Genomic DNA, 25,853 nt, shown 5'->3' on the forward strand with positions numbered 1-25,853 from the left:
CGGCCGTTTCTTCCTCGACATGCTGGGTGGTGGCGTGGGGCGGAGTTGGGGGGCGGGGGGCCACTTAGGAAGTGATCGCGCTGTACCCTCGCTTCGGAGGGGAAGCCCGGCCCAGTCCTACAGCTCAGAGGCAGAACGACCCCCGAGGGCGCTCCAGGCGACCCCTCTGCCAGGTTCAATTTAAAACATAAACCGGACGGGATGGAAAGCTCACTATCTTTCGGATGGAGGTTCCTACCGCCATGTCCCTTCCTCCTCCGCCCCACCCGGCAAGGACCCCGGGGCTGCCTTGACGGTTCACGCTGCCCCGCAGGTACCCCTGCCCTGCCGCTCCCGGGCACAGGCTTCGACCCAGTTCTCCCGATCGCTTCCCCGCTCTTCTTCCCGGTTCTTCCCATCGCTTCCCCATCTTTCCCCGGGTCCTCCCATCGCTCCCCCCCTCTTCTGCCCTATCCCCCCATCCCCTTCGCCCTGTTCTCCCTCTCTCCATCCGTCCCGACCTCGCCGCCTGGAGGGGGGCGCGCACCTTGAGCATCCCCGCCACTGGTCAGCACGCCGATGGCCTTGCCGGCCCCGGAGAGGTGCTCCAGGAACTTCCGCAAAGAGCCCTTGGGGGCCCGGGAGTCGTCCGCGTCCATGGCGAGGAGGCCGAGGGTAGTCGCTAGTCCGGGTGCGCGGCAGGCAATGGGGACCCTGCCCGTGCGCGCCGGACTCGGAACTGCTGCCCCGCCCGCGCCCCCGCCTGGCGCCAGCGCAAATGGGCAGTGACGGGCGGGGCCCGAGCGCACCGGAGGGCCTGCGGGGGCGGGGGCGGGGGCGCGGCTAGGGGCAGGAGCAGGGAAAGGGGCAGGGAAAGGGCAGGGGCTGGCGGGGAGGGGGCGTGTGTAGGCAGGAGCACCTACGCGGGGGTCGTCGTAGGTAGGGGCCGCGCTAGCGATGGGGGAGGTCGCAGATGCGGGGGTACCGCCACAGGTGGGCGGGGTCCCTGTGGGTGGGGTCGCGTTGCTGGTGCCCGAGCCTCGCGGGTGGGTTGGAGGACTCTGGTTGGGGGCTTTAGAGATGCCCGGAGCGCCACAGGTGGGGGCAGCGGCAGCGTCAGGGGAGGGGGAGACCGCAGGGGGGAGAGGTCACAACGTTTGCTGGGCGCGCCAAGGCGGGGCGGAATAGAACGCGGGGAGCATCTCCCGGGGGGGCAAGGGAGACCGTGAGTGGGCGCGAACGCCGGGGCGGGTGGAAACCCCGCACTTGCTGGGAGCGCCGATGGCGGGGCGGGATGGAATTGGGGCGCGGAGACCCTACCTGGACGCGGAGGCTCGCGGCAGGCCCGGCCGCTCCTGCTGTTGTCGCCGCCTAGCCCGGCCGCTCGCACAGCTTGTTGTTGCCCGCAGGATGCCTCTGGGGGCTGCACTGGGAGCCCCGGGGCGCGGCTTCCTCGACCCCCGCCCCCAAGTTTTCTCTGCAGCCTGAGGTCGGGAAGGACGCACGGAGAGTGGATCATTCAGGTGGCGAGAAAAGCTGAGCGCGGCGGGCTTAGCTATGACGAAGCTGCGATTTCCCGGGCCCAAGGGGGCTGTGGCGCTCCTGAGCCACCAGCCCGGCCCCTTGGGAGAAGATGCCTTGGGGTGGAGGAGGGTATCGGGGCGCGACCCTCAGAGACGCCTGGGGGCGCGGAAGTCAGGGTGGGGCAGGAGGAGGCGCAACAGGACTGGCCTGAAGGGGAGGCGGGACGACCCTTCCTCCCCACGGACACGCGCGCTGCTGTACGCTGTGCTGACCTCGGCTGACTTCACTGGCCAAATCCACGTACTGAAATCCGCACACCCGATGGGATGTGCGGTTGTCCATCCACAGCTTAACAGCCTGGTGCCGGTTACCCTGCGACGGGAGAGGGGGCAGCCCCCACAAAAGCACGGGCTTATGGGGCCCCGGTTCCTTCAGTGCTCACCCCACGAAGTAGGGCTGCCAAACGGCCCCACTCGAGGGCTTACCGGAGGATGGTCCTGCGCAGTGAGTGTTTGTTGAACAGATAAGAGACAACAAAAGAGACTAAGAAGAGGTTTGTTCTATGAACCGGGGAATACGAAGCAATCGCAAAGGAGAGTCTCGCCAAAGGGCAATCCTGGGGAAAAGATGGAGAGGCATGGATTTTTCTTGGATGTGTGTCTCATCCTGGGGCTCATCCCGCTGAACATCAAATATTCATTGCAAAAGAGGAAAAAAAAATATGCTGCGGACAATGCTGGATGGTCTGATCTCTCCCTTGGCCAGAATGAACGGGGAAATTCCTAACCCCTCGTGGTCCTCAGAATCACCTGTCCTATGCACACCCCCACGAAACCACTGAAGTCCAGTTTCTGCCAGCGCAGCCAGGGAATGTATATTTTTAGACAAACCACCTAGGTTACTCTGATGAATGCAAAGTCAGAGAGCGCTGCTCTCATGCACTGAGCCTGAGCATTATTCTATTAATAAAAAAGGAGAGGAGAATCCTGGGTGTCTTAAGGTGGCAGTTGAGTGGCCTTTGCCTTCTGGCAGGCAGAAGAGCAGACCGAGGCTCTGAGCACCTGCACCCACCGCTGGACTCAGGATCTGTGCTGGAGAATAGAAGGGCTAATTTAATTCTTCATGCCTTTTTAGAGCATATTACATGTGGAGAAGGTAGGGCACACTGAATTTTATTCAGCCAAATACCCCTTATCTCCTTATACAATTGATACTTTTATATTGAACATTAGGGGATGGGTCATTTGTCATCAAATTGTCTATAACACAGAAAACCATAGACACAACCTAACAGTTCAAACATGATGAGTTAAAAAATGATGGTAAAAATAGACGCTGCAATAATATTTAGTTGCTGTTACCGCTACGAAGATAAGTGTCTACTGACATGGAAATAAGTTCAGGACATACAAATAAGTGAAAAGGCAGGCCTAGACACAGTGCGAGCCTGTGTGTGCGAGTGTGTGTGTGTGTCTGCGTATATATGTCAATGTTTCTGAGCATTTTATTTCCTTTCTTTTGCTTAGTATAGGTAAAGCCAGTTTTTCTCTCCGATGAACAGGTATTGCTTAGGGAATAGAAATAGTTAATTAAAAATAATAAAATTTAGAGTGTCAAGACCCTCAAGGCTACAGATTATGTTCAAAAGTTTGTCTGTATATAAGAGCTGAGGTCAGGGTGGTCACTGACGGTCCTCACACATCTGTTCTTATGAGTTTGGCGCATTGCTCAGTCAGTCAGGGAATTAACGTATATTAACATATACCTGTAGCTAAGATGGAAAAGAATGGCTATGGCTGTTTTTTTTCTTTTTTTTTTTTTTTTTTTTTTTTTGCATGTCATGTATTTTAATGGTGCTACAATTAGAGGTTCTCTTTTTTTTTAAAATCTTTGGCCTTAGCAATGAATCTTCTAATTCACCTGGAAGATATTGTCATGCGTGTCCCTGCGAAGAGACCACCAAAGAGGTTTTGTGTGAGCAACATGGCTGTTTATTTCACCAGGGCGCAGGTGGGCTGAGTCCGAAAAGAGAGTCAGCAAAGGGAGATAAGGGTGGGACCGTTTTATAGGATTTGGGTAAGTAAAGGAAAATTACAGTCAAAGGGGGGTTGTTCTCTGGCGGGCAGGAGTGGGGGTCACAAGGTGCTCAGTGGGGAAGCTTTTTGAAGCAGGATGAGCCAGGAAAAGGAATTTCACAAGATAATATCATGGCTTAAGGCAAGGACCAGCCATTTTCACTTCTTTTGTGGTGGAATGTCATCGGTTAAGGCGAGGCAGGCCATTTGCACTTCTTTTGTGATTCTTCAGTTGCTTCAGGCCATCTGGGCCTACACCTGCAAGTCACAGGGGATTCTATGGCTTCGCTTGGGCTCAGAGGCCTGACAGATATTACATGCCGTGCTGACCGTACAGCTTCCACCCAGTAGGACCTGAGGTGTGTGTTTGTTCTTCATTGTCCCTTGACAGGTTACTCCAAACTGTGGCCCACACCAGCACACAGTTATACCCCAGGAATGATTACTCCTTGGGCGGGGAGTTCAGGCTTCACTGGGCCCTCTGCCCCAGGCACTCTCCGCGGCTGCAGCAGGTGTCTGCCCAGGGCTGCCCTGTCTTCTGAAAGCTCAGGCTCATCAGGGAAGGAGCTGCTTCCACGCTCGCTTCTGTGTTGCTGGCAGGATTCTATTGCTTGCAGGCTGTTGGACTGAAGGCCCCAGACTCTCCGTGGCATCAGCTTCAGGCCGCCCTCTGCCCTGGGCAGGTGACTGGCTATGCCAGAACTAGCACCTATGAAGACCCAGGGGGAGAGTTCCAATGGACGGAACCTGCAGCCCTCCCAATCCAATCTCAGGAGAGACCGCCATCTCTTTTGCCTGGTTCTATTCATTAGAGGGGAGCCGCTGAGTCCAGCCCTCTTCGAGGGTCTGGCTGTGAACACTAGGGGCAGGGGCCAAGGTGAGCCACTTGGGAGGGGAGGTGCTGCCTGGGACCTGCCTAGGACCAGGTGAAGGAGAACATGCATAGGGACAGATGTCCTTCCCGCTTCCCCTCTGTGGTGAGCGCAGGAGTTGCCGATGTGCTCTAAAGGAGTTGTGGCATCCCAGGAGGGAAGCAGCTCCCAGCCATGAGGGCACCATGACCCAGTGCCCCAGCATGTCGGGCTGCACGTTCCAGGGCTACCTGAGCTGCAGCCTCTTCCCCTTCCCTGCCGTCTCTGCCTGTGCATGGAGTGGGCATCTCAAATCTGCAGGGGCCACACTGAGCTCAGGCCTCTGCATCCCCGCACAACCCCCCACCGCTCAGTCTTCCTCACCTCAGCTCATGGTGACTCCATCCTCCCAGGGACTCAGGCTGAAGTCTTGCAGTGCTCCTCCGCCCTGGCATCTAAGTCCCTCAGGAAAGTCCCTCAGGAATTGAGGCTCTTCATTGAATCTGGAGCCACTGGGGCCAAGTCACTTCCTCTGACCTGGACCGGAACAGGCTCCCTCCCCATCCCCTGATCTGCCCCCACATCCACCCCACCTCCATGCCTCGGGTATGCTCAACTTCAAAGTCAGGGTGCACCTATCAGGAGGTAATTCAGGCATCTTCTCTGCTGACTTGGAGTCACAGGCCCCACACATGGTACACTGGCCTGTCCTCTGCTCCCTTCAGATCCTGGTGTTGCCCAGAGGCCGATGCAGGCACCCGACAACCTCAGGCCCAGCCTGCTCTTTCCTCAGCCCAGGCCCTCCTCTCCCTACCCACTCGGCCACCTTCCTCAAGTCTGTCCTGCAAGGTCTTCTGCAGTGCTGAGGCGTCCCCAGATCACCCTCTTAGAAATTCTGGGCTCCATGCACACTCCTGTTCCCTCCCTGCTTCTCTCAAAACATCCTCATCAGTGTCACACATGGGGCATTTCACCTATCTACTGGGCTTCTCCAGAGGTCCCCCTGCTGAACTCTGAATGCCGTGGATTCAGAGATCTTTGACTATTCCCTGCTGCAGGCCCAGGGCAACAGCAGAGCCCACGACAGAGTGAACCTGTCATGGATGCTGCTGAATGAATGAATGAAGGAGTGAGTGAGTGAGTGAAGGAGTAAATCAGTGAGTAAATGAGTGAATGGGTGAGTGAGTGAGTCAGTCAGTGAATGAGTGAGTGAGTGGATGAGGGAAGGAGTAAATGAGTGAGTGAGTGGGTAAATGAGTGAATGAGTGAACGTGAGTAAGTGAGTGAATTGCTAAGTGAGTGAATGAGTGAAAGAATGAGTGAGTGAATGGGTGAGTGAATAAGTAAGTGAATGAATGAGCGACTTAGTGAATGAGTGAGTGAATGAGTGAGTGACTGAGGGAATGAGTGATGAGAGAGTGAGTGAGTGAATGAATGAGTGAGTGAGTGAATGAATGAGTGAGTGAATGGGTGAGTGGGTGAATGAGTGAGTGAACAAACGAGTGGGTGAGTGAGTGAATGGGTGAGGGAAAGAGTGAGTGAATGAGTCAGTGAGTGAACAAGTGAATGAGTGAGTGAAGAAGTGAGTGAGTGAATGAACGAATGAGTGAGTGAATGAGTCAATAAGTGAGTGAGTGTGTGAGTAAAGGGTGAGTGAATGAGTGAGTGAGTGAGTGAATGAATGAAGAGGTGAATGAGTGAGTGAATGATTGAGTGAGTGAATGATTGAGTGAATGAATGAGGAAATGAGTGAGTAAGTGAATGAGTGAGCGAATGAGTGAATGGTTGAGTGAGTGAATGAGGGAATGAATGAGTGAGTGAATGGGTGAGTGAATGAGTGAGTGAATGGCTTAGTGAATGAGTGAATGAGTGAGTGAATGGGTTAGTGAATAAGTGAATGAGTGAGTGAATGGGTTAGTTAATGAGCGAGTGAATGGGTGAGTGAGTGAGTGGGTGAGTGAGTGAATGGGTGAGTGATTAAGTGAATGGGTTAGTGAATGGGTGATTGAATGAGTAAATGAATGAGCGAGTGAGTAACACGGTGAGTGAATGAATAAAGGACTGAGTGAGTGAATGAGTGAGTGAGCGAGTGAAGCAGTGAATGAGTGAGTGAGTGAGTGAATGAGTTAAGGAGTGAGTGAATGAGTGAGTGGGTCGCTCAGCGGAGATGAGGACCGGAGCTGCCCTCTGACTGCTACAGTAGACAGGAGCTGAGGGAGGAGTCTGAATGGTGGGATGTGCCCACTCAGTACATATACCCTGCTCCACACATCCCCAAGAAACCCAATCTCACCAGAGTGGTCTCTTGAGAATTATTAGTAATAACCTTTTTTCCCAATGTTTCATATATGCAGGATGATTTCTTACTTTCCTTAAAATGCCAATCGTTTTTTGGACTTGGAATTCTCCACTGCTGGTCCATGCCACTGTATTCTCCCAGAGGGGCATCTCCCGAGTTGGAGAAAGAGTCATTCCCAGGAATGGATAAAAGCCAGAAGGGCATCATCAGATGGGGCACCTTCTCCTATCATCCTCTCCTTCCTGCTTGGGTAACCCTGAGTGACTTGGTTTGGAGGTCTACAAAATGCGGACATACCAAATTTGGATAAAAGCCTAAGCAGTTTAAGAGGCTGCAATGCTAGCAGGAAGGTCTTTGGCTCCCGGCACCCTCCTCCCCTCCAGTCTCTGCTGGACCCAGGACTCTGTCTCTACCTTCGGGCTTGGGAATTTCCTTCCTTCCTTCCCAGCCACTGAGCCGCCTTGGGCTAATCTGCAACCTCAGAGGCGCAGCCCTCCTCCTTTCCTCCCGCCTCTTCCTCCCTTCTCACTTGCCTTCTGCTTCTTTCGGGACTTTGGAAAGTCCAAGAATAAGCAAAACCGTAGACCAAAAAACGCTGCCTTCAGCCCATTCCCCTCCCACAAGCTTCCCTTCAGATTCCTTGATCTTTAAACGTTATTTTGCTTTGTATCTAGATGCTAAACTTTATACAGAAAACAGGTGGAGCTGATTTCTTGGCCAGGTACAGTGGCTCACACCTATAATCCCACCGATTTGGAGGCCAAGGCGGAACGATTGCTTGAGGTCACATGTTTGAGACTAGCCTGGGCAACACAGGGAGAAAAAAATTAAAAAAAAAAATTAGCCTGGAGCGATGGCACATCTGTAGTCCCAGCTACTTGGGAGGCTGAGGCAGGAGGATCACTTGAACTCAGGAGTTTGAGATTACAGTGAGTTATGCTTATATCACTGCACTCCAGCTTGAGTAAGAGAGTGAGACACTATCTCTTAGAAAATAAAAATAAAAAGTGCTGGAGTTCATATCCAAGCCCACAGTCAATTGCGACATGTGGATCTTTTATTTTTATAATCCGCCTCTCTTGTCTAAGTGCCAAATGACACTCACATCGTGTGTAACTACTTCCACCTTTGTCTGGCTTCTATTTCCTTATGTATTAAGAATCAGGTCGCATAGTTCTGAGAAAATAAATAAATAAATCAGCTGTGTGCCGTGGCTCATTTCTATAATCTCAGCGCATTAGGAGGCTGACATAAGTATTGTTTGAGACCAGGAGTTTGAGACTGGCTTTGGCCACATAACAAGATCCTGACTCTACACAAAATTAAACAATAAAAATAAAACATTAGCAGGACATGGTGGCACACCTGCAGTCCCAGGTGCTCAGGTGGTGGAGGCCTGAGGATTGGCTTGAGCCTGGGAGGTTGAGACTGCAGTGAGCTGTGATCACACCACTACACTTTGGCCTGGGTGACAGTGAGACTCTATTTCTAAATAAATAAATAAAATAAAATAAAATAAAATAAAATAAAAACAGGTGGAAGCTTCCCAAGACTTTGATGCAGAAACAGGTTGCCCTGAACCAATTAATATTAATATCTAAAAACTGGAAAGAAACGAAAGAAGAAAGTTGCATTATTTCTGTAAAGTATGAGGCCATTACAAGTTTTACTTTCTCTAGGACAATTTCTCAGTGGTGTTAACTGGAGTCCACTTCACAGAATGACTTCATCTCCTGAGCACCTTGGAGAGCGATGATTCAAGAGACTTCCTGGCACTCCTGATACTTTTAGTGTCACATGGAAGCAGCAAGAGTCATATGTGTGAAATGGGTGGTATTACAGCGGAAGACATTGGTTTGTTCTTTCACGAACATCATCAGAACATTTCCCTAATGACTAGCGTTATGTCAGAAAAAGGGGGAGAGAGATGGTTCTTTATTGGCAAATCAGTTACATAAATTTCCCAGTTAGAAAAACAATCATGATTTTAGCCATGTCAGATGAGGTCAGATATGCCCTCTGCTTCAGTTATGGAATGCTACCTCTGAATATTGATTGACAGGCATCTTCCAGAGACCTGTGACCTGTCGCTGTGTACAAGCTTGAATTCGTAACTACCAGTCCTTGACGCTCCCTTGCTGCCTACGCTGAACTGAAGTGGCTCCCGACAGAGGCATTCAAGGGAGAACTCACTGAAATATTTGAAACCACCGCCATGAACAAGAATGCTCTTCCTGTGTGCCAGGATGTACACCCACAGTGTTATCTTGTTAGCTGTATATGCCAGCATCCTGCAGGAGCTTTTACCTTTTTTTGTGTGTCAGCATTGAGATTCTCAAGTAAGCCCCAGACCTCTTCCTCTGCCTGCAAGCACGCCCACCCACAACCACGTGTTGCCTGGGTTAGAGAACTCCTGAGCCTGTGGCCGCGGCCGCCTACAGGAGGAGGAGTGAAGCCCAGACCAGGGACAGGGTCAGAGCTGCGGTCACTCATCCAGGGGTGGACAGCTCTGCATTCTTGGGAGGACCCAGATACCTCTTCTCTTGGAAGACCAAGCCCAGAGCCTAGGTGATCTTTGAACCCAAATAGACTTTGTGGTCTAGGAGATGAGAGCCCCACTCACCAAGTGAAGAAATTGGGGATCTTGGTCCTGAGTTTGTGGGGCAGACTTCTGCCATTTTCCGCCCCCTTTCCCTGCCATGCCCTATTTGAAAAGAAGTCACTTCCATTTCAGTGAGCCAAGATCACGCCGCTGCAGTCCAACCTGGGCAACAGAGTGAGACTCTGTCTCAAGAAAAAAAAAGAGGTCACTTCAAAACTTCCCTGTTCAAACAGTTGACCCTTGAACAACAGGGTTTAAACCGCGTGGGTCACTTACTTACACTTGGACTTTCTTTCACTTCTGTTACCCCTTAGACAGCAAGACCAATCCTTCCTGCTCTCCTCCCACCTCCTCCTCCTCAGCCTACTCAATGCAAAAATGAGGAGAAGAAACTCTATGATGAGCCACTTAATGAATAGTAAACACATTTTTCCTATGATTTCCTCTAGCTTACTTTACTGTAAGAATACACTATACAATACATACAACACACAAAATGTGCGTTAACCGACTCTCTGCGTGATCACTGAGGCTTCCACCCAAGAATAGGCTATTAGTAAATTCCTTTTGGTATAGCCAAAAGTTATTGTAGAAATTTCAACTGTGTGGCGGCTTGATGCCCGAATCTCTGCATTGTTCACGGGTCAATTGTATTGCTTAAGAGGTGGTCATTGGAACACTCCTTAGGGGCTATTTTTTTTTTTTTTTTTTATGAGACGGAGTCTCGCTTTGTCGCCCAGGGTGGAGTGCAGTGGCCAGATCTCAGCGCACTGCAAGCTCCGCTCCTGGGTTTACACCATTCTCCTGCCTCAGCCTCCCGAGTAGCAGGGACTACAGGCGCCTGCCACCTCGCCCGGCTAGTTTTTTGTATTTTTTTTAGTAGAGACGGGGTTTCACCGTGTTAGCCAGGATGGTCTCGATCTCCTGACCTCGTGATCTGCCCGTCTCGGCCTCCCAAAGTGCTGGGATTACAGGCCTGAGCCACCACGCGTGGCCCAAGGGGCTTTTTTTTTTGTTAAAAAAGTTTTTGCCACAATGAGCCACTCATTTAAGGCCCTAGGATTCCTCACTTCTGAGCTCCTGCTGCCATAGACCAAGTGCTGGTCATTTTTGTTGCTCAACATACTTGTCACTTCCATCCATCACAGAACCCACTCTGACCTTCCAGGAGCTGCTCCTTCCACTGCCTGTGATCCTGAGGGTCAACATGTCCAGCCAGGCCAAGTAGCGAGATCAGTCCTCTCCTCTGCCCCAGTTCATAGATGGGTACAGGATGCGGGTGGTGGGGGTAGTCCACCCGGTTCCTGCTAATACTACTGGATCATCAGGTGGGGAAAGTCAGCTTGCATAGTGAAACCAAAGAGAGCTGCGAGATGGAGAGTGAGAGTGAGAAACCAAGAGAGTGAGACACACACACACGCAGAGAGAGAAAGAAAGAAAGAAAGAAAGAAAGAAAGAAAGAAAGAAAGAAAGAAAGAAAGAAAGAAAGAAAGAAAGAAAGAAAGAGAGAGAGACAGAGAGAGAGAGAGACAGAAAAAGTCAGAGAAGCAGAGACACAGAGAGACATGGAAAGATGGAGAAAGAAATGAGGGGAAGAGAGAGACAGAGACACACACAGAGTCTTGAAAAGAGACAAAGAGAGACAGAGCAACCAGGAGAGAGGCACAGAGAGGGAGAAACAGAGACAGACAAAGTGAGAGGCAGAGAGAGATGGAAAGAGAGATGGGGAGAGGGACAGAAAGAGGGAAGCAAAAGCACAACATTCCTTGAATTGCTTCTCCCTGAAGTCACCATTCTATTTCTGCACTTCCAGTTGCCACCAAGAATCTTTCTAAGTCACCTGTCCTCCCTCCTTGCCCATCTTCCTCACGCACTCTTACGAAAGCCTCCTGAAATCTGCCTTCCCAATGACAACTTCTTGAAATGTCACCACTGACTTCCAAACAACCAACAAATAAAAAAGGTTTTTAAAACAATTACTTCCACCAGTTTCTCAGTTTAACTAAAGTTATGGTGCTGTTTCTTAGTACTTCTCTCAAAAATCTTTCTCTTTGTTTTTTATTTCTTTGCCTAAAGTAACATGAAAATAGAGCACAACATATTATAGTGAATATAGACTATACATGATGTTTTGTGCATACCTTATTATTAGTGATAAACACTGTCTATGTAATTTATTTTTGCCATTTCTTTCTTACTATGGCTTGATCACCCCCAAATTTCAAGTGTTGGAAACTGAATCCCCCATGCAGTAGTGCCGAGGGGAGGGATGTTTAAGGGGTGATCAGGTCATGAGGGTTTCGCCCTGGTGAGTGGACTAATGTTGTTATTGGGGGAGTGGGTTCCTTATCACAAGAATTGGTCTGCTACAAAAGTGAGTTTGACCCCTCTTACTCCTTCATGCTCTCTTGCCCTTCCACCTTCCTGTGGGATGACATAGCACAAAGGTCCTTGCCAGATGCCCACCACCCCTTCACCTTGTACTTCCTACTTCCAGGACTGTGAGAAGTGAATCTCTGTTTTTGTAAATTACCCAGTCTCAGGCACTCTGCTAAGAGAAGCAGAAAACCGGCTAAGACAAAATGTTTTAGGATTCTCTTCCCTCACAGTTGCAGTGAGAAGTTTATAGCTTTGTTTTGCTTTGTGGAAGATAAAATGCTAAATAATAGGCATAATTTTGAAGGTTTCTCCTTCCATCCAAATATTTTATTCATTTTAAAATTTCTATTACACTGAGTTGTTGACCCCTGCTTCTGATGCCTCAGAGATGTCTGGAAGAAAACCACGGAGGAAACCTTGAGTGCCATGTAATCCGTCTTATCTAAGTGCCCTCTGGACTTCCAGAAGGCTCTTTCTGTGAAGCAGAGAGCTAACAATGTAGCCCAGCTCAAGACAGTTTCCTGGAAAAGCTTTCAGAACACAGCCATTCCTGGGGAGCATCACAGCTTTTAGACTTCACAACAGGCACCAGAGAGCAATCAGAAGACCATGGAATATTTTGCCTGAATTCCTTCCAGCATTTTGTTCCAGGAACCTTGCAACTCCCTCCCCCTGCACTTGGGTCTTAGGTTTCTCTTTCCCAACCCAAACGGACTAGTGTTTAAACAATCCCCAAGAAGACGACGTCTCAGCGTTACATATAATTGAATTGTAAATCTTCTAAATTCAGAAAGAAAAAGTATGGAAATAATTCAGAAGCCCTTGAGTTTTTAGCAAGAAGAATCTGCAGTGAGGGGGAGACTCTTTTTATCCTCCGAATTCCCAGCGTGCTTCTTCCACACACGATCCTTGCTTGTGTCTCTCTCCAAGCCTGTCTGTGAATAACCCACTCATCCTTCCAAGCTCAACTAAAACGCCATGTGACAGAAACAGTTGGTTCAACATCCATTTCTTCCTCCTCTTCTGACCAAGGCTCTGCACTAAATGCTTCGTTTCCCAGCTGTCTTTGTGCACCCATGTGGCCATGTTGGTGCATTCTGGCCCATGTGATATAAGTGGAATTGTTGAGTAGGACATCCAAAAGGACTTAAAAGAAGCCAAACTACTGAGTATGACATTGTTTTATTTTTTCTTTTTCCTGCTGCTTTGAATGCAGCTGTGATTGCAGGAACAAAGCTGCTCTCTTGGTGTGTGAGGTGATCTAAAAGATACAACCACCTTCAGTCAAAGTGCCTGAGGGAATGATAGGAGAAGCTGGGCTCTCTGATAACATCACAGATCCAGTGCACAGGGGAGGACTGCCTGCCTTCAGATTCCTTTCATGTGAAAAGACAGACCTTTCTATGTGTGAGCCTCTGTTAGCTTGTGTCTTCTGTTTTATGCAGCCAAACTTAACCCTAACTGCCACACACCGTCTACTTATATTTTAGGATGCTCTCTCTAATCTCTTAGGTAATTGTGTCCCCCCAGAAACCTATGGAGAGCTGAAGGGGTTTTAGGATCATGGAATTCACCCTCCTCCTTTGGTAAAAGAGGACAAAAGCCAGGGAGCTCTGTGATGGCTGAGGCATGCGATTGTAAACCAAAAGGTACCTGAGACCAATCTCAATCCATTTAAAAGATAATTCTGCCAAGGTTAAGGACATGCTTGGAAGAAAAAAACATGGAATCACAGAAACAATCTGTGGTCTGTGCCTTCCTCCCAAGATGATTTTGAGGGCTTCAGTAGTTAAAGGGGAAGGGTGGGCTGGAGGGAAGGGTGGGCTGGAGGGAAAGGGTGGGCTGGAGGGGAAGGGTGGGCTGGAGGGAAGGGTGGGCTGGAGGGAAGGGTGGGCTGGAGGGGAAAGAGGGAGCCTGTGGTCGTCCTCAGGTTGCAAGAGAAAGAGAGCAGGTGGGGAATGGTCAGTTATGTCTTCATCTCACATGCGGTAAATCAGTCCTTTACATAAGATAAGGTGAACATAGACCGGCTTCCTGTGGAGATATGTAACCCTTTATCTGTAGCTATCCGCTTAGGAACAAAAGGAAAGGCAGTTTCTTGCATGATTCAGCTTCCAGCTTAATGTTGTTTTCTTTTTGGCTGTGAATTAGGGTCCTGAGGCTTCATTTTTCCCTGCCTACTATATTGTATGTGAAAATTGTTGTTCAGGATCTCAAGTTGTTAACTTACTCCAGCTACATCTCCATTTGGAGTGGCTTCTGGAAGGCTGGAATTGAAATCCACCAGTGCCCATTTCAAGGTGTTCCCAACATCGCCTGGAAAAAAGGAGCCCAGATACGCTTCCCTGTGGATGCAGGTCAGTCATCATAATGCACAGAAACAGCGTTGACCTCAGCCTGGAGCCATTGTCCTGAAAGGGGATTCTTCCCAGCTCAGGCCTGAGACTGATCCCTGAGAAGCGGCCGCTCCATCCCTGAACTCTTCCTGCTTGTGTCTCCTCACTTCCTAGTGATCACGGCATTCAGGTTCAGAATGCCACAAGCCTATCCCACTGGAAGCTGCCGAGGTGTGTCCTGCCACACAGGACGCCCGGCGCGGCAGCAGCATCAAGGGACGAGCATGGAAGAGGCTGCAGTGATTTTGGGGAACAGCCTGAAAATCACCTGGAGCCTGGTGGCAGGTGGTCCCACCTCCTCCCCAATATAGGTTCCCAGAGAAAATGACAATATGAGCACCTCATGTCGTCATTATTAGCAGAGTCTTTTTATTCTTTCTTTAAATTTTGCCATTAAATTGAGCTCTATAATAGGCCCATTTTCTTCTCTTTTTTTCTTGTTTTTTTTTTAGACAGAGTCTTGCTCTGTTGCCCAGGCTGGAGGACAGTGAGGCGATCTCAGCTCACTGCAAGCTCCGCCTACCCGGTTCACGCCATTCTCCTGCCTCAGCCTCCTGAGTAGCTGGAAGTACAGGCGTCCGCCACCATGCCTGGCTAATTTTTTGTATTTTTAGTAGAGACGGGGTTTCACCGTGTTAGCCAGGATGGTCTCAATCTCCTGACCCCGTGATCCTCCCGCTTCAGCCTCCCAAAGTGCTGGGATTACAGGCATGAGCCACTCCACCACGCCTATAGGCCCATTTTCTGCTTTTAATGCCACCAATACATGAAATTCCAGAGCTGCTTCTGTAAAAAAAGTTTCATTTTCATTATTTTATTATTCATTACATTTATTCTATTCTTTTATTCTCTTTGGTTTTTTTAGAAGAACTTCAGCGAGAGAGGGGCTATCCCTGCTGCCTTGTGGCTGCAGAAGGAGAGAGAAGGAGCCTCTCCTAAAAAGGGTTTCGTGAAAGCCCTGAGGCGAGATACCCACTTCAGAGGGTTCAGGACAACGACACTCACTTTGTTCTGTGCGGTGTGGAGACACGGGCGAGCGTTCCTCAGTGGTGCCAACTGGTTCTCTCTCGTCCTCAGCTGCCAGTGCTCTGGGGCATGTCATTTGGACAGAACACTTTTCCGTGTGCTGCCATCCATTCCACGGAGGCAGGAGAAAAGGATCTGCAGGCAGGAACATGAGACTGATTCACCCTGACTTCGGAGAACGAAATCAAATGGAAACTCTTGGGCTATGACAGGAAATATCCTCTCCATTTACACAGGGCATACACCGAGTACATGACATTGTAATTGTACTTCCTCCTTTTCATTTACATAGGGTGCACACCAAGTAACCAAAGGACACCTCTAGAGGGGATTCAAACTCCAGAAACTTCAGCAACGGGCTCCCTGTGCTCAGGCGCTCCCACCCTGTGGAGTGTGCTTTCATTTTCCGTCAATCTCTGCTTTGCTGCTTCATTCTTTCCTTGCTCCATTTTTGCGTTGTGTCCGAGTCTTGGTTCAAGGCACCAAGAACCTGGAAACCTTCAACCAGTAACATTATCTTAATATCTTGTTTTAAAACTGAATTCTGTTTTTCATCTGTTCACCTAGTTTTTAGAAAATTACAGTGAAATGCAGCTTGGAACTTACCACAGCTTAATACGAGGGTCACTATGAGCTATACGACAGGTTTGATGTTTAAAAGTTTGCAACATTTTTTATTGCTCTTTCATTTACAAACTACAGTAAATATTTTATTTTTTATGTTTAATTTTGAAATATATGACACGTAAGAGTCTATAAAATTTGGCTGGGCACGGTGGCTCATGCCTGTAACCCCAACACTTTCAGAGGCTGAGGCAGGTGGATCATTTGAGGTCAAGTGTTCAAGACCAGCCTGGCCAACATGGTGAAACCCGTCTCTACTAAAAAAATACAAAAAGTTGGCTGAGCATCATGGCAGGCACCTGTGATCCCAGCTACTCAGGAGGCTGAGGTGGGAGAATTGTTTGAACCCGGGAAAGAGGAGTTGCAGTGAGCTGAGATCATACCATTACACTCTAGCCTGGGCAACATGAGCAAAACTCTGCCTCAAAAACCAACCAACAAACAAAACTGAATGCAGAATACCAAAGATTAATAATTGCACTGATGCCATCATCCATTAGCATCAACTGTCTTGAAAGGCTACAATATGCCCTTCCTTGATCACCTGGGTCTCCCTTCTTCACCCAGAGATAGGACTAATGTGTTAATGTTTGTCTTGCTTTTCATAAGGTTTATCATTTCTCTGTATATTAAGAAGCCATGTCATATGTTATAGTTTGTGAACTGTATATGGAATAGCAGTGTATTTTTCAGTAATTTCCTTTGTTCACTGTAATTTTTCATTGTTGATGCTTCTAACTGCAGTTCATTTTCACAGCTGTATCATATTCCACAATGTGACTATGCCAGCTTTTTTCCTTGATAGAGGTGTGTTTGGATGGCTTTCAGGTGTTTTCTATTTCTACAATCACTGCCTAAATATTCTTGTCCCATACGTTTCTCTTGGAGAAGATAGTGCAAGGGCATTTCTGGGGCAGACATGCCTGACAAGGCAAGTGTGAAGCCACAGAGGGGCGTGTCTAGCTTTTTATGAAATACAGTCTCTTAACAGGAGCAACAGCAGTGGATCCTTTGCCACCAGTTGATCTTTTCCACCTTTTGGATTTTTGTGACTCTGCTGAATTTGTTTCTTGAATTATTGGATGTATCCACAGTACTTTGTTGACTTAAGTTTTGTAACTTTTTGCACGCGGACTTATCTTCCTTGGAATTTTATGTGGGGAGATATTTTGAGGACAGGGTTGCATTGTTTCAGCAAAGATGTTCACTCACATGGGGTAGAGGTGAAGTGAGCAGCCGCCTGGTGCCATGTCGATTTGACCCATGCTCTCCAGGTCTTCCAGCATGAACTCCTGGAGGACTGTTTCTCGTCGGTTCTCAGGGTCAGGGTTTTCCCTCCACCCAGCACCAATGCAGGGACAGCTGCTCTCCTCGCTGCTCCTGCTCTGAGGTGGGCTTTCATTTTAAGTCTAAGATGTCAGATTTCTGACCTCATTTTGGAGAGACATACAGTTTTGTTTCTGATGCCCCATCCTCTGTGCAACTGTCTAAACAGAAAAAAGAATGCCACTTTGGTTCCTGCCAATTCTTTATTGACTGCTGTGGATTCCATCCTTCAATGCCAGCTCAGTAATGCACTTACAAAGATGCATTTTGGTAGGTTTTACCCAACATCTCAGTTGTTTTCATTGGGAAAGCTATTTAGTGTCCCTTATGTTGAAAGTTGGAAGCACCTGGCAACACCATAGGTGAGAGAGCTGCTCTTACCCCTTTTCGTCATCTTCGTGCTGGGTCCAGGCCTTCTTTTCCTCTGTGATTAAGCTGCCACAATGGGCCGGGTACTGTAGCTCATGCCTGTAATCTTAGCACTTTAGGAGGGCAAGGTGGGTGAATCACCCGAGGCCAGGAGTTCAAGACCAACCTCGCCCACATGGTGAAAGTCCGTCTCTACTAAAAGTACACAAAATTAGCCCGGCATGGGGGTGCATGTCTGTAATCTCAGCTATCCGGGAGGCTGAGGAAGGACAATTGCTTGAATCAGGACCCGGCAGGCGGAGGTTGTAGTGAGCCGAGATCATGCCACTGCACTCCAACGTGAGATACAGAGTGAGACTCTGTCTAAAATATATATATATATATATGTATGCGTATATGTATATTTATGTATACATTCTTATTTGAAGTATTATCCAACGAGAGCAGGTGTTCCGGAAGACCTCATCTAAATACAGAATCTGAATGGGGGCCCATGTCACACATGCCAATTTTTTATCATTGCAACTGGGGCTTTTCTCCTCTTCTCTGCTGGACTCTGCTGTTCCTCACAAGGTGTTCAGAGAGTCTGCCCTTACAACCAGGAGATGAGAAGCACAGAGTGACACCAGCAGGAGAACATGAAGATGCGGTGACAGTTGTCCTCCTCCTGCAGAGTCCAGAGCAGTGCACTCCTACTGCTGGTGCCCTAGCTAAGCCTGGGGGCCAACATGCCCAATGATAGTCTGGGAGTGCTGCAGTCAGGGTCCCCACAATGGGCACCCAGCCTGTGCCCTTGCACTCTGCATGACCGTGGCCATTGTCACCTCAGAGCCCCAGTGTACAGATCAATGCATCCTACCAGAGCTGCATGTGAGGAAGGACCACGTGAGTCCTGGGAGAGAGCTGAGGCCCTGCAGGGGGTGGTGGCCAGGACCGAGACCTGATGCCTGTCTGCAGAATCATCTGTGGATGTGAGTGGTACTGTGGGGTCAGTGCCCAGGTTCTGCTGCTCCCCCTCCTCAAAGATCAGGACCTGAGCAGGGGCTGGCGTGTGTGTGGCACCTGGAACTGCAGGGCCACCACCCATGTATGAAGCCGTCATGGGGACCTGAACACGGTGTCGTTGCAGACCCCACCCATCCATTGGCCCCAATTCCTGGCCAGCTTCTGCCAAGGTGAGAGGGTGGAATTTGGAAGGTGGGTGTAAGCTGAAGCCTGTCCCCCGGTGGCTGACATACAGTGGTGACACTCTCTGTGTGGGGGAAAGAAAGAGAGATCAGACTGTTATTGTGTCTATGGAGAAAGACGAAGACATAAGAAAGTCCATTTTGATCTGTACTGAGAAAAATTCTTCTGCCTTGAGATGCTGTTAATCTGTAACCCTAGACCCAACCCTGTGCTCACAGAAGCATGTGCTGTATTGACTCAAGGTTGAATGGATTTAGGGCTCTGCAGGACGTGCCTTAGTGAAAATGTGTTTGCACCTCTTGGGCTCCAGGCTGCCAGCTGTCTGCCCAGGGTCTGAATGTCCTACTATGACCTCTTTCCTCACCTGGCCCAAAGGACAGATAGGGAAGGCTTGTTTTGAGGATTAGGCAGGGTAATCCCAGTCAGTCCTCATTAGCTTGCCTATCCTCCAGGTCTTTTTGATTTCTTTTTTCTCTTCTTTGTTAGGAAACTCTGGAGAACTGTCCGGCAGCCTGTCTTCAGCTGGGGAGGTGGAAAGACTGGACCATGCCCTTGACTTCAGGGCCCCTTCTAGGTGCCCCCTCCTCCTAGGGTTTTTAAAAGCATATACTTAGCAACATACGCTATACCTGAGAGAGTTACAGAGAACCTCCTGCGTGTCCAAACCAGAACACTTTGTTCCCTGACCCCAGGCCCTCATCACACCCCAAAGCCCAAATACTTTCAGGTGGCCAACTTCAGAGAAGAGTCTGAACTCAATGCTTGCTTTCTGGGGTCTACACAGGCCTGTATGATGGGGCTACCTCCATTCTACCCCTGTGCCTCCCCCAATCCATTAGGGGCCTCAATTCCAGTGATCCCTAACTGGGAGCAAGGTTCCCCAGGCAGGGAATGCAGCCCTCCCCAGGATGCTGGCCTGGCCATGTCCCAATGGACATCAGTCCTGGAGCAAGAGGTCCAAGACAGGGAGTTTCACCCCCCATTTCACCAGGTGTGGTGACGTTTCTGGGTTCCTAGCCTTCAAGATGGGATTTTTACATTGTGCCACAGTGGGGGAAACCGAGACACAGGGCCGGTGAGCGGTAAAGAAAGAAAACCTCTGTGACTAGGAAATGTGTCCCTTGCCCAGCACAGCCACTCCAGGATAGCACCCTTTGGGGTGTACCGCTGAGCTGTTCCTGGCATGTGGCATGGCACTGTGGTGGAGGTCAGCAGCTTGTGGAGTTGGGGGTGGGGGTGCTGGCAGGAACAGGTAATTTTGGACCCACCAAGGGAAGGAAGGGGACATTGCCCCTTTCCCCACACCTTGGGCACAGCAGCAATTTTCTTCTCTGATGTGTGTGGGCACCAATGCCTATGTGGATGTGGGCGCGTCCTCTCCTTTTGTTGATGAAGAACCTTCCTGCAGCCGTTGGGGTTGTTATGGGAACCTCGTGTGCCTGGCCCAGGGTGGTGCCTGTGGAGGTTTGGCTACTATATGTCTCACTGCCACCTCCCCAGGGGAAGCAGACCCTGTGCCCTAGTGCCCCTCATAGCCAGTCCCTCACATTCTTCACTTGGCATCTCCCTGCCTGATTCTCCCAACTCAGCCCCTGCCAGGTTTCTCCAGGCCCTGTGGGCCCTGGGATGGGATCAAAGAAGGCAGCAACTGTGTTGTTTGCCTCCGCCTGACGTCAGGGATCCCTGGCCGCTACTGGCATCTGGTGGGTAGGATAGGTGGGGAGGTCGGGGGTCAGCTTTTCCACTCCCCAGCCTGTACTGGGTAAGTCACCAGGTATAACTGGTCTGGAGGCTGATCTGTGTCCTCCACAGTCCCTTGATGCACTATATTGAAGCCAATCCTTGTGTGAATGACTTCACCTGTTGTTACCGCCCAGATCAAACCAGAACCGGAAGACTGTTGCACTTGGGCCCAGAGTCTGGGGCTGAGACTGCCATGACCACTCTGCTCTCTTCCTTCTGTTGCGCTTGGGCGCAGAGCCTGGGGCTGAGGCTGCCATGGCCACCCTGTTCTCTTCCTTTTGGGGTCCCCAGGAGGCTCCCAGGACTGAATGATTCCCATAAAACACAGTGGCCAGAATGGGAGGGCTGGAGGTCAACACCCCCCCACCCCTTCCACCACAACCAAGAAAACCCCATGGAGGTTGGCCCCGAGCTGTGGGTCCCTGTGGGATGCAGGCTCCCACAGATAGTTCAGGGGATGAGCACGGGTCCTCCTGGCTGACAGGAGCCTGCTGGGCACTGGGTGTGTGGGACCTGTGTAGGTGGGTTGGACAGCACTGGGTCTATCCAGGGAGCTGGGGACTGGTGTGGCCAAAGAGGGCAGCAATATGTTGCCAGAACCAAAACTACAGTGCCACCAGCCCAGCTGGTAGGGAGAAGGAGGCCTGGCTAGCAGGACCACCCACCCCTATCCTTGCCCCAAGCCCAGACTGCCTGCCTGTACTGGACATTGCCTGGTCCAGGAGGCCTGGGCATAAGGGTCAGGTGGTGTGTCCCTGGGTTCCAGGCTTTGGTGGTCCCTTGGGAGCTGAGTATCCTCTGGGCAGGAGGAGGGCCAGCGGTCCACTGTTTGCATTGGCCCCTGGGGGTGTGCCCCCACCCCAGCTTCTCAGCGCACACGGGGACGTAGCCAGGGCTCCTCCCCTGCTCTGTGGCTCCAGCTCTGAGCAGCTCACTGGGTGACTCTGACAGCTTCCTCCCCAAAGCTTGGGTCCTCCTCTGTGGGAATGGGGTGTCCCAGGCCCCCTGCAGGCAGGAACCCACCCCCAGCGCCTCTGGTGGGCCCTCCTGGGCTTTCTTACCTACTGGCTTGTGAGACCCGGTTGGCCAAACTTGGTGTCCTATTTTTATTTTGGCCTTTTTCTTAGCGTGCGTTTTCTGGAACTACTGCTGTGTAGATCTTCTATTTGACTTTTAGGTAGAGAATCTTGCGCACCCAAAGGTCCCCCACCAGAGAGCCTCCACTTCGGTCCCCCGGGCTGGTCCTGCCTGTGCTCCGCTTGGTGTGAATATTGAGTGTGATGGATCCACACGGCTGCTTGACCCTGCATCTCCTTCCTTCTTGTTGCTGGGGCCGGTTCTGTTCTCTTTCTCCACCTGAACTGCACTTGAAGCCAAGACGAAGGATGAGAAGTGGTTGCTACGAAGGACCCTCCTGCAGCGAATCCCCTGTGAGGAGGCTGCGCTGGCCCAGCCTGTCCGTTCCTTCTCTAAGCTCATTCCAGAGGTCGGCAAGGGGCAGCCTGTCCCTGCCTGTTCTTGTGGCCCGTGAATCAAGAACAGATTTTACATTTCCAAATGGTTGAACAAATAAAAAACTAACACTTCATGACACTGAGAAATTTCCATGTCCATAAGTAAAGTTTGATGGGGGTGCAGTCATGCCCATCTCTTCACAGGCCACCTGCAGACGGCAGCTGTCGTGCAGCTATTGCAGAGTTGCATCCTGGAGGCAAAGATCAGTTGGCAAAGCTGAAAATACTGACTCCTGGCTCTTTAGGGAAACAGTTTCCAGTCCCTGGTTTAAGGGCTGTGTGGCAGGACCCCAGGATCTTGGTCAGATTGTTCCTCTCTCAGGGCCTGCTGTGGCCTTTGCTAGTATGTCTGCAAAGTCTGCGTGCTATGGTGCCTCTCATGGGGCGTTGAGCTCTGTCGTGCTAGATTTCAGGGTGTCTGCCTCATGGTCATCTGTCTCACCAATAGAGACCCTGTATCCAGATTCAAACTAGCAGGAGCAGTTGGTCTTTGGCAGCAAGGATACCTTTGAGCTGAGCTGCCACCCACCCTGAGGTGGTCCCATGACACCCACTGTCTGGGTCAAGTTTGGGGCAGGGCTGGTGTCCTGAATTGCCCTGCGATGTGGATCGTAAGAGCCAGCGGGGAGAGGGGGTTGATATTACTCCCCATATAGTGGGGAGTTCCTCACCCCTTGCGATGTGGATCGTAATAGCCAATTACTCCCCCCTGCAATGTGTGTCCATTACTAGCAGTTTCTTTTGTTCAGGATATTAGGAAGAATTTCACAGGTTGTGTGTACACAGCCTGCGACAGGAGAACGAATACCATCCTCTGCACCTCCGGATATTAGCAACCATATCACACAATGGGTGTACGCTTTTTGGGAGATTTGGGGTATATGTCCTCCTGTGTTTCCCTGAATATTCGGAGACATATCACAGGGTGGCTGTACACCCACTACTCTCTTGGCAGGAACATTGTACTTTACCTACTGGAAATTAGGAGCAATATCACAGACTGGGTGTCAAGCCACTGTCATACTGGAAGTAATATCATGCTCTCCTCCACAGGTTATGAAGAACAATATTACAGGGGGGTATGTACCTCCTCCGGTAGTGGGAGTAGTATCATCATCTCTTCCTTTAGATGACAGGAACAATATCACAAGGTGGGTGTACACCCCGTGAGTGTTTGGAAGCAACGTCATTCTCTCTTCTTCTAGGTTTTACGATTCATATCACAGGCGGGGTGTACACCCCTTGTTATATTGGATGGAATCTCATCCTCCTTCAACCTGTATCTTTAGAACAATATCCCTTGGGGGCTGTCCATCCCTTCAACATTGGTAGTAATACCATCTTCTCCTCTCCTGGATATAAAAAACAATATCACAGGAGGGGTGTACACCCCTTGCAATGTTGGTAGTAATATCACCTCTCCCCTGTGGTTATTAAGGACAAAATCCCAGGGTGGCTGTACGGTTCCTACTTTTTTGAGAGTAATATCCATTCACCCCCTGGATATCAGGAACCATATCACGGAAGAAGTGTCCACCCCCTTCGATATTGTCAGCCATGTCATCTTCTTCCCGCTTGGATATTAGGAACGATACCCCGGGGTTGGGGGCGGTGTATACCCACTGCGATATCGAAAGTAAAATCAGCCTCTTTCCCGCTGGATATTAGGAACTATATCACAGGTGTGTGTGCACCTTCTGGGATATTGGGAGTACTATCAGCCTCTACCCCGCTGCATATGAGGAACAACATACAGGGGGCAGGGTGGTTACACCCCCTGCGATATTGAGAGCAATATTCTTCTCTTTCCCCTGTACATTAGGAACTACATCACAGGGGTCTGTACACCTTCAGTGATATTGGGATTCAGGTTATCCTCTCCCCAACTGAATGTCAAAAACGATATCACAGAAGGGTGTTCACCCCCTGCAATATGGCCAGTAACATCATCGTCTGGCCAACATCACAGAGGGTGTGACACTGCCCCGCGGTATTGGGCATAATGTTATCCTCTCTTCCTCTGGATATTAGGAACGATATACCTGGTGGTGGGAGGTGGAGTACATTAAGAACAATATCACTGGGTGGGTGTACTCCCCCTGCAATATTGGGTGTAGTATCATCCTCTCGTCCCTAGCATATTAAGAACAGTATCACAGGAGGGGTGTACAGCCACAGTCTCTGCGCTATTGGGAGCAATAGCATCTTCTCCCCCTCTCTATATAAGGAACAATATCCCAGTGTGGGTTTACATCCCCTGAGATATTGGGCGTAGTGCCATCGTCTCCCAAAGTGGATATTAGGCATAGTGTCATGGGGGGTGTATGCCTTCTTCGATATTGGGAGCAATATCATCTTCTCCCCTCAGGATTACAGGCAAAATATCAAAGGGGTTTTACAACTCGAGCGGTATGAGCAGTAATATCATCCTCTCCCCACCCAGATGTTAGGAACTATATCACAGGTGGCTGTACACTTCTTGCGATATTGGGAGTCATATCATCCTCTCCCATCGTGGATATTAAGAACAATATTACAAAGTAGGTGTACACCCCCTACGATATTGAGAGAAATATTATGCTCTCCCCTTCGGGATATTAGGAACAATATCGCAGGAGGTGTGTGCAACCCCTGCCATATTGGCAGTCATATCATCCTCTCCCCCTGATTGTAAGAAACAATATCACAGGAAGATGTACACCCCCTGTGATATTTGGAGTCATATCAATTTCTTTCCCTCTGGATATTCGGAACAATATCACAGTGGGTGTGTACACCCCCTGCGATATTACCACTGGCATCATCGTCTCCCTCCCAGGATATAGGAAACAATATCACAAGGTGGTGTACACCCCCTACAATATTGGGAGTAATGTCTTCCTCTCCCCCGCTGGCTATCAGGAACAATGTCACAGAAGGAGTGAACACCCCCTGCTCTATAGGGGGTGATATCCTCTCCATCCCTGAATATTATGAACAATATCACCCGGCAGTGTACACCTCCTGCAATATTGAGACTATTTCTCTCGCTGGATGTTAGGAATCATATCACAGGGGTGGTGTACACCCACTGCGAAATGGGAAGAAATATCATCCTCTCCACCTTTGGATGTTAGGGAGAAGATCACGGGGGAGGTCTACACCCACTGGGATATTGGGAGTCATATCATCCTCTCCCACCCAGAATATAAGAAACAAGACCACTGAGGGGACAGACACGCACTGTGATAGTTTGAAAAATGTTATCCTATACCTCCTGGCTATTGGGAATAACATCATAGAGGGGTGTACACTTTCTTCAATGTTGGGAGTGATATCATCTTCTTCCAGACGTATATCAGGAACAAGTTTATTAATTATTAATATAAATAAATATAAAAATTAATAATAATTATGAATATTAATAATCATAATAACGATAGTAAAAATTAATACTCGTTACAAACATTAATTATTAATATTAATAATTAATACTAATATCATTATTAATAAAATAATGATATCAGCAATTAATGTCACTGAAATCATTACCAAGAGATGTTGGTAATAAAATAATGATTCTTATTAACAATTAATAATATTGTTAAATGACATTAATATTAATAATTAATTCTAAGCGTGTATAATCATATACATAAAATAGTTATCCAAAATTAATAATGGTATCTTATTAATTAATAGTGTCATTGATAATTATTAAAATCGATCATTGATGTTTAATAATTAACCATAGCATTACTCCTAATACCACAAGGGGTGTACACCTACCTGTGATGTCGTTCCCAATATCAAGGGAAGGAGATTATGATATTAGTTTTAATATCGCAGTAGGTGTACACTAAAGCTGTGATAATAATGCAAATATCTATGGGGAAAGAGTATGACATGACACCAAACATAACAACGAACAACAGCCAACTGATATTCATCCTAATAATAACGGAAGAAGCGTATGATA

Source organism: Macaca mulatta, chromosome 13 (assembly GCF_049350105.2).
Source record: "Macaca mulatta isolate MMU2019108-1 chromosome 13, T2T-MMU8v2.0, whole genome shotgun sequence".
NCBI lineage: Eukaryota > Metazoa > Chordata > Mammalia > Primates > Cercopithecidae > Macaca > Macaca mulatta.